Source organism: Ursus maritimus (assembly GCF_017311325.1).
Source record: "Ursus maritimus isolate PB19 chromosome X unlocalized genomic scaffold, ASM1731132v1 scaffold_X1, whole genome shotgun sequence".
Classification (NCBI taxonomy): domain Eukaryota; kingdom Metazoa; phylum Chordata; class Mammalia; order Carnivora; family Ursidae; genus Ursus; species Ursus maritimus.
In genome coordinates this window covers 14292417-14301413 of record NW_024423319.1, presented here as the reverse complement: position 1 = coordinate 14301413, position 8997 = coordinate 14292417, and the positions used below count along the sequence as shown (strand labels likewise).

The window sequence follows — 8997 nt, the reverse complement described above, 5'->3', positions numbered from 1 at the left end:
TGCCCTAAATAACTTTGTGTATTCCAGACATGGTCTTCCTTGTCTCCATTGTGAAGTTGTAGTCCAATTTCCTTTTGGGAAACAAGATCAGTTATTCCAGCCAGCACAGGAACTCCCATTGCCTGTTGATTCAAAGACACAGGGAGTCCACAGTTGCCCGGCAGCAGTCTTAAGTTCCAAGTCAATGAAATCATTGTTGTGACTCCTTATGGAAGCATTACTCCCTTTGGAGCCAAGATCTCTAGACGAGTAGACCATAAGGTCATGGGAACAGGAAGCAAAAATTTTACTAGTGATTTGCTAAAGATAATAGTGGTACCACTGCCATTTCCACCCCTTAATTCCTTAGTGAATCCTATCAATGCGAATAACAGCATCATATATTGCATGTTGATTCAGAGGCTTCTGCAGAACCTTGTCCCAGCCATGCAAGGTATTGCCACCGAACTGGTATTGTAACTCAGTCTTCAAAAGGCCATTCCATCATTTTATCAAGCCAACTGCTTCAGAATGGGGGGGAACATGGTAAGACCGGTGAATTCCATGAGCATGGGCCCATTGCTGCACTTCATTTTCTGCTGAGTTCCTTGGTCTGCAGCAATGCTGTGTAGAATACCATGACAGTGGATAAAACATTCTGTGAGGTAGTTTTGGTAGAAGCATTGCATGCCTGGAAGGCAAATCCATATGCAGAGAACAAAATGCTGCCTCTTCCACGATGGAAGTGGTTTGTTGCAAACAAGCTGCCACCAGTAGATGGCTGATCGTCCTGGGGAACAGTGCCAATCAGGGACTCGGTGTCGATCTCTTGCTGGCAGAATGGGCACTCTGCTGTGGTGAGTGCAAGTGCATGCTGCTGAGCTCGTGTGAAACCTCCATCTCCACGAATGTAGCCATTTTGTTCATGAGCCCATTGGATGATGATGGGTATGGCTGGGGAAAGAAACTGACTAGTATCCCAAAACCAGGTCATCCTATTCACTTGATTATTAAAATTCTCCCCTGCTGAGGTCACCCTTTGGTGAGTTTTTCACAAAGAACACAAGTATCTTCACATCAACCCCTCCGCCATTCAGAGAGGTCCATATACCTCTTCCCCAGATTTGCTTGTCACCAGTTTTTCATTCATGTTCATTCTAAGTTCCTGACCATCCAGCCAAATGCTTGGCCATAGATCATGAATCCATAGAAAATCATGCATCTGGCCATTTCTCTTTGCAGGCCAAGAGTTCTGCCCACTGGGTAGATTTCCTGTCACTACTTTCTTCAAGGATGTCCCTGAAATTACTATAGTGCTGTATCTGTCCACTTCCAGGTGTTGCTTGCATATCATGCAGAACCATCTAGAAACCAGGCTCAAGTGTTCCCTTCTTCTGTCAAGCGATTGTAGGGAACTTCCCATGAGTCCATAGGTGTAGGCTAAGAGAGGGAAGGTAGTATAATAACAGTAGGGACCATGGCCATTTGGGCCACATTGTGCAACTTACTTGTACCTTCAGGGGTTTCGTGAGCCCAGTCACATATATACCAATTTCATTTGCTGATGGAATGCTACTGTTCATACCTGACTTTATGGCTTAGTGGGTCAGATAACACTCAGTTCATGATGGGCAGCTCAGGTTGCATGGTAACTTGGAGGTATATTGTTAAGCATTCGGTGTCTACTAAGGCCCAATAGTAGGCCAAGAACTGTTTCTCAACAGTGGAATGGTTTTCTATAGAGGATGGTAAGGCTTTGCTCAATATCCTAAGGGCCTGCAGATTTACCTCTGAGGGCCTGCCAAAGGCTGCAAACCGCATCCCGATCTGCCATGGATACCCAAGCACCATTGGATATGCTGGATCACATAGCCCAAGGGGCAGAGTAACTTGCCCAGCAGCTCAGACCTATTACAGAGCCTCCTTTTGTTCTAGGCCCCATTCAAAACTAGTACCTTTTTGGGTCACTTGGTAAATGGGCTGGATTAACACATCCAAATGAGGAATATGTTGTCTCCAAAATCCACTAGGCACTGTGCCTCTTTTTTGGGTGTAGGAAAGGCCAAGTGCAACAACTTCTTAGAAGAGATAGCTTGACATGGACCCCTAGAAATTTCACTGGGATAAAAGGCCTCTGAACTTATGTTGGATATATTTTCCACTCTCTGACATATAAACATCTTACCAATAAATCTGGAGTAGTCTCTTGCTCCCTAGGTCCAATCAGCGTAATGTCATCAATATAACAGAATAGTGTGACATATTGTAGAAGAAGAAGGTGATCAAAATTCCTGCAAATTAAATTATAATATAGCACTGGAGAGTTGATGTGTCCCTGAGGTAGGACAGTAAAGGTGTATTGTTAGCAAACCGCTTTGGGGGTTCTTATTGACAGGGATGGAGAAAAAGGCGTTTGCCAAATCAATAGCCGCATACCAAGTACCAGGGGATGTGTTAATTTGCTCAAGCAATGAAATCACATCTGGTATAGTGGTTGTAATTGGAGTCAACACCTGGTTAAGCTTGTGATAATCCACTGTCATTCTCCAAGACTCATCTGTATTCTACACAGTCCAAATAGGTGACTTGAGTGGGGTGGTCATGGGAATCCCCAACCCTGCATCTTTCAGATCCTTTCAACTGTGAAGTACAGAAATATCCCAGTGCTAATTGGGAATTTAATATGAAATTTAAATTGTATGTCAATTCAGTAGGATAAGATTATTTTTATTAAATGACAACTATGTCAACTCTGTATCACCTTAGATAAAAATGAGAGAGGATCCCTACTTCACACCTTACAAAATAAATTCAAATGGACATAAGGATTAAAAATCAGGAGAAATATAAAAATATTAAAGAGAGACTTAGGTTTGGGAGTGTTTCTTTAAACAAGACAACACGGAAGCTTTGAAAGGGATGAGGAACATATTTAGATTTTCTCCTAAATTTGTACTCCTTCATTAATCCTGTCTTCTTTAAAAATGACAATTATAATTTTTCAGTTAGTATTGATTTAGCTGGATCACATAATGGTATGAAAAGTTCTACAACTTGTTCCCTTCAAGAAATTTTACAAATTCAGTACTGTTTTACTCTTTGAGCCAAGACCGTTTTAGTAAGTCTTAATTTAAGTATTAAGCATTTTTTTCAACTTGACCTTTTTACTTCTTTATTTCAAATTTCATTGGGTTCTCATCAGAGAATATGACATGAAAAAGATTTTTAAATCTTTGTTAAGGTTTCTGTTGTTGCTAAATATTATTTTTTGTAAATATTCATAGACATACACAAATATATATTATTTTTCTCATATGAAACAAGTTATGTGATCATGTATACATTAATATATGCACACATTATGCATATATATGCATACATATAATGTATATTATTAATGTATGTTAATTAACCACCCCATGTGATTCCATATTCTCATCTGATAGATCTCTTTGTTTATGGAAGAACTGTATTCCAATGTATTCCAGTGTTCAAGTAAAAACTGCCCTGTTTTCAAATTCTTCTGGCATTTGTAATAGTTTTTGCTTTATTTAACTTTTTTTTTTAAGGTTCATCTATCTATTCATTTAAGTAATCTCTAACCCAATGTGGGGCTCGAACTCACGAGCCCAAGATAAGAGTCGCAAGGCTCTCCTGACTGAGCCAGCCAGGCGCCTCATGCTTTATTTTACTTCTATGTGATTTGCTACATATATATTTTGATTGCCAGAGCTTTCGTGTAAGCTGCATATTTTATTATTGCTTGATGTGGCTTTAATTTTTTATTGTACTTAAATTTATGCTTTGATAAGAGTTTTCATATGTGTCTATTATTAATTTTGTTCATCTCTTTATTTTTAATCTCTGTATCTTTGTCCTATTTTATTTTATTTATTACTTTTTAAGTAGGCTCCACGCCCAGCATGGAGCCCAACCTGGGGCTTGCACTCACCTGAGATCAAGACCTGAGCTGAGATTAAGAGTCAGAGGCTTGGGGCGCCTGGGTGGCACAGCAGTTAAGTGTCTGCCTTTGGCTCAGGACGTGATCCCGGCGTTATGGGATCGAGCCCCACATCAGGCTCCTCCGCTAGGAGCCTGCTTCTTCCTCTCCCACTCCCCCTGCTTGTGTTCCCTCTCTCGCTGGCTGTCTCTCTCTCTCTCAAATGAATAAATAAAATCTTTAAAAAAAGAAAAAAAGAGTCAGAGGCTTAACCAACTAAGCCACCCAGGCACCCCGTCTTATTTTATTATTAAGGTTTAAAGATATACACAAATGCGAACTTATTAAGTATGGTGCAGCTAAATGAGCGTTCACATATTGAACACATCTGTTTAACCAGATCTTAGATGAAAAAATAAGAGCAATAAATTGTTCAGCATCCCAGGTGCCTTCCCCTCATGGAAAACTACTGCTCAGACTTGTAATGCCATGGATTAGTTATGCCTTTTTCTCATTTAGTTCTGCAATCGATCAAAACTGACTATGGCGTATGATGTAAAGTCAGAGTGTGTATATGTGTATGTGTATGTGTGTGTATATCCCTTGCCCCTGCAAGGGTATCCAGTATTCATTGAAAGATAATCTTTTCTCCATCATACTGCAGTGACACCTTCCTCATAAATTGGTTGATTGTGTATGTGAGTCTGTTTCTATATTCTCTCTGCTATTCCATTGGTCTATTTGCCTATCCTCAAAGTAACAGCACCCTATCTTAATTACTACGTCATTATTGTACCTATTATTGATACCTGATACTGTAAGCCCTTCCATTTTTATTTGTTTTTCTTTTTATTATTGTTTTTTGTTTTTTCTTCAAGATTGCATTAACTATTATTGGACATTTGTACATTCATATCAGTTTAAAACTCAGCTTGTCAGTTTCCATAAATGATCATTTTTATACCTTTTCTGAGGCATAACTTACTAACAATTATCATTGAACCCTTTTAAGTTTATAGTTAGATGAGTTTTGTTAAGTCTATGCAGGTTACAGCGCCAAAACAACCCAGTTTTAGAATAGTCCCTCGTCCTCAAAAGTTCCCTCCTGCACCTTTGGGATGAATCCCCACACCTACCCTTGACTCCAGGCAACCAACAAACGGCTTTATATCACTATAGTTTCATTTTTGTTTTTGTTTTTTAACAAAAGAGAAGTTTATTGCATCTGCCGCACGGGAGCGGCAGACAAGATAGCAAAGGACAGACTGCCTATATCACTACAGTTTTACATTTCCTAAAAATGCATGTAAACGAGGGTCACAATGTTCTCCTCAGCCCCTCTGCATTTGGGCCCAGCAGAGACCGAGGCCTTGTTTGCATCACCTGCTTACTCAATCCAGGAGCTGCTCCTGGAAAGATAATCAGATCAAAGTCCAGAGAAAATGGCAGTAAAGCTATGCATTTAGGCAGCCATTTTCTTTCTTTCTTTCTTTCTTTCTTTCTTTCTTTCTTTCTTTCTTTCTTTCTTTCTTTCTTTCTAGATTTTATTTATTTATTTGACAGAGAGAGACAGCGAGAGAGGGAACACAAGCAAGGGGAGTGTGAGAGGGAGAAGCAGGCTTCCTGCCTAGCAGGGAGCCAGATGTGGGGCTCGATCCCAGGACCCTGGGATCATGACCTGAGCTGAAGGCAGACGCTTAACGGCTGAGCCACCCAGGCACCAGCCATTTATTTACATATTTTCCTCTCTATCATTCCCAAGAACACCTGACATACAGAATAGGATTATTTGCCAGTCCTCTTGCTGGCATTTACTCTATGAAAGTTAGAATGGCTTAACCAATAGTAAATAATGTAATAAATAAGTTTTATTGTTTGACAGACAGAGAGAGCACAAGCAGGAGGAACGGGAGAGGGAGAAGCAGGCTCCCCACTGAGCAGGGAGCCCAGTGCAGGGCTCGCTCCCAGCACCCGGGGACCATCAGCCATTTTCTTTCTCTCTTTCTTTCTTCTTTCTTTCTTTCTTTCTTTCTTTCTTTCTTTCTTTCTTTCTTTCTTTCTTTCTTTCTTCTTTCTCTTTTTTTTTTTAAGATTTTATTTATTTATTTGTTTGACAGACAGAGAGAGCACAAGCAGGAGGAACGGGAGAGGGAGAAGCAGGCTCCCCACTGAGCAGGGAGCCCAGTGCAGGGCTCGCTCCCAGCACCCGGGGACCATGCCCTGAGCCGAAGGCAGACGCTTAACTGACTGAGCCACCCAGGCGCTCTCGGCAGCCATTTTCCTTATGTGTATATATATATACACTTAATTTTTAAAAATGACTCGGGAAAAAAACTGCACAGGATATAAATCTATGCAACTACCTATTCAATGATATAAGGCAGATTAATAACTATTATAAAAACAAAAATAAGTCCTTAGATGAAATTTTTATTTAGGATAGCTAAAGGGACACCTGAGATAATTTGGCTAAATGGTTTTTGGTGAATTGACAAATGGACCTAGAATACGCATCCATCTGACTAACTTCATCAAGATTAATTTAAAGTATCTCCACTTTTAGGGGAGACTTTTCCAATGTACTGTCTTTGAGCATAGCACCATTTCCTGCATTATACTCCATTACATCTTTTTCTGTGCATACAAATGTCTCTGTCCTCTATCTCAGTATGTTCAGGGCTTGAGATCTTTTCATTCCAAAAAATCACTGGTTCTCAAACCTAGAGGGACATGAAACTCAGCTAGAGAACCTGTAAAAACTAACGCTGGGGCTCTGTCTCAGACCAGTGACGCCAGACCTCTGTGGGTGGGGCATAGGCAGTGCTGTGTTTTATTGTTGTTTCTGTTGTTTTGTTTTTTAGCATCTCAGGTCATTGTAATGTTCATTTAGGATTGAGAACCATTGATCTATCCTTTGGTAATTGTTAAAAATATGAATTTCTGATGCCACCCACAGACCCACTGAATTGAAATTCCAGACTGTTTCCCACTAATCTATGCTCTGGCCAGCCCTGTAGTTGATACAGGCATGTCTCTAAAATGTGGGGATCATTAATCTAACCAGTGTTACTCAACTTTGACAATAGTTTGGAGGGACCTGGATGCTTTAAAAAATACTGATGCCTGGGTACCTCCTCCCTTAATAGTCTGATTTGATGGTTCTGGAGTGTGATCTTTACATTGAGATCTTTATAAAAATGCTCCAGATAATTTTAATGTGTAGCCAAGATTGAATGCTTTACCAGTTCATGAGCCCCATGAGAACAGAGATCATGACATAACCAGCTTTGTAGGTTCTGAATTTGGCACAGGATTTGACTCATTGAATGAAGAGGAAACAAAAATGAAGGGGATCTTGCAGGGGGCAGGGAAAGAATGGATCAACCCTACTAAAAAAGATGAAGCATTTGGATTTTTCTGAAGGAATGCAGGTCCCCTGCGTAGTCTTCAATAGTTATCCAGAGATTCTGACTATCTTCATATTAACTGAGACTTTTTCATTTTACTTTTCAAACATAAAAGGTATTGGTTCTAGAAAGACCACCTTTGGATAATATGGACTATGCTACTTCTCATAAATAATCACTTGGAATAGAAAATATATTCAAATGTGCAACTCTCTTTCAGGTTTAAAAAATATATCAAGCTGATCATAACTGGAAACCATGCAGCACCAAATGGATCTGTTAGGAAAATAAGGAATTTAAAATACATTCACTCCAGGAAAAGATCAGTCATAACAATTATTAAAATAATCAGTTTATTTATGAAGACAGCTGCATTTCCTTTTTGAAATCTGTTTTAGAGCAAAATCTTCAAATTTCAAATTGTTTTAAATCCAAAGCAAGAAACAAATATTTCATTATCTTCAAAAAGACAAAAAAATTAATAATCAACCGAGTTTAGGAGTTATTGAAGATTTTCTAATTGAAATTTGATTAATGCTGGAAGCAAGAGGGGAAAAAATCCCTTGTACTATTTTTCTTTTCAATTTGGTAATATAATGTTGAATTATTTTTTAGTCCTTCATTTATCTATTATAATAATTAGTATCAGAAGTAGATTAAATTAAAATGTGTTATTGAAAATATAATTTTCTCAATTATAATATCAAGATATTAGTCATATTCAAGCAAATACCATGAAAACAATCAACTAAAATGTTTTCCCATATAGTATTATTTTAGTTTTATAAAACACAACAATAATCAAAATTTTATCAACAGTGAATCAGCATCCTAATCAAATAGTTATTATTTTGTTTAATTTCACTCATGCTTGAGCTTGGCTGTCTATAAACTCCTCAAGCTTCTGAACTCCTCTGGTCATTATGACCCGCCCTTCACTGAAGCAGATAATGAATAGATCCTTATCAGAGCAAATGATTACACATAGCTTCTAAGCAGGATGGCCTTAATAGACGGGAAGCAACATAGAGACAACAGCTCATACAAGTTGCATAAAATGGCTGATGATTTGGTGAGTTCTGTGTTGCAATTTTAATAACAAGGTTCTAGATCACAACCATTATCAAAATGTTGGAAGTTGAATTGGTGATCTTCATCTTATCATTGCCTGCTTCTTATTTCAAGAGAGTTTTAGTATAAGTAGTTAATGTGCTTGGATGCAGAACTAATAACACGTAAAACCTGAGGCACAAAGTATAACCACCATTCAGTTTAACAGTTATCCCATGAATGCCTAAGCGCTGGGCACTGTACTATGAGAGTAAAGGGAGATAAGCTTAACTTTCAGCTAAGATCACACTCTGATGGTCTTGAATGCCAGGCTTTGTAGCCTCTTGGTAGCATCTTCCAGAGTAGGTGGATGCCCTTGGGTGGAGGACACCTTAAGTCCTATGATCTCTTCTCTGGATTTGTGTCCTCCTGAATATTGACCCCGTAATTCCTCAATGTCCTATTAGTTCTGCAGTCCCTTAAAGCTATCCTATAAAAATGTTGTCCAGACCCTCTAGTTGTGCTCAGCATTATTGCTGGTCTGAACTACCTGATCTGCTTTTATTAAAAGAAGAAATATACATTGTTTTATATTTATTATATACTTCATTTCTAGAAGTC

At 38.8% G+C, this 8997-nt stretch overlaps 1 pseudogene; it reads right to left on the bottom strand.

The window, feature by feature from the left end:
• Window positions 1-345: 345 nt before the first annotated feature.
• Window positions 346-8997, bottom strand: part of LOC103672867 — a 95332-nt pseudogene continuing 86680 nt past the window's right edge.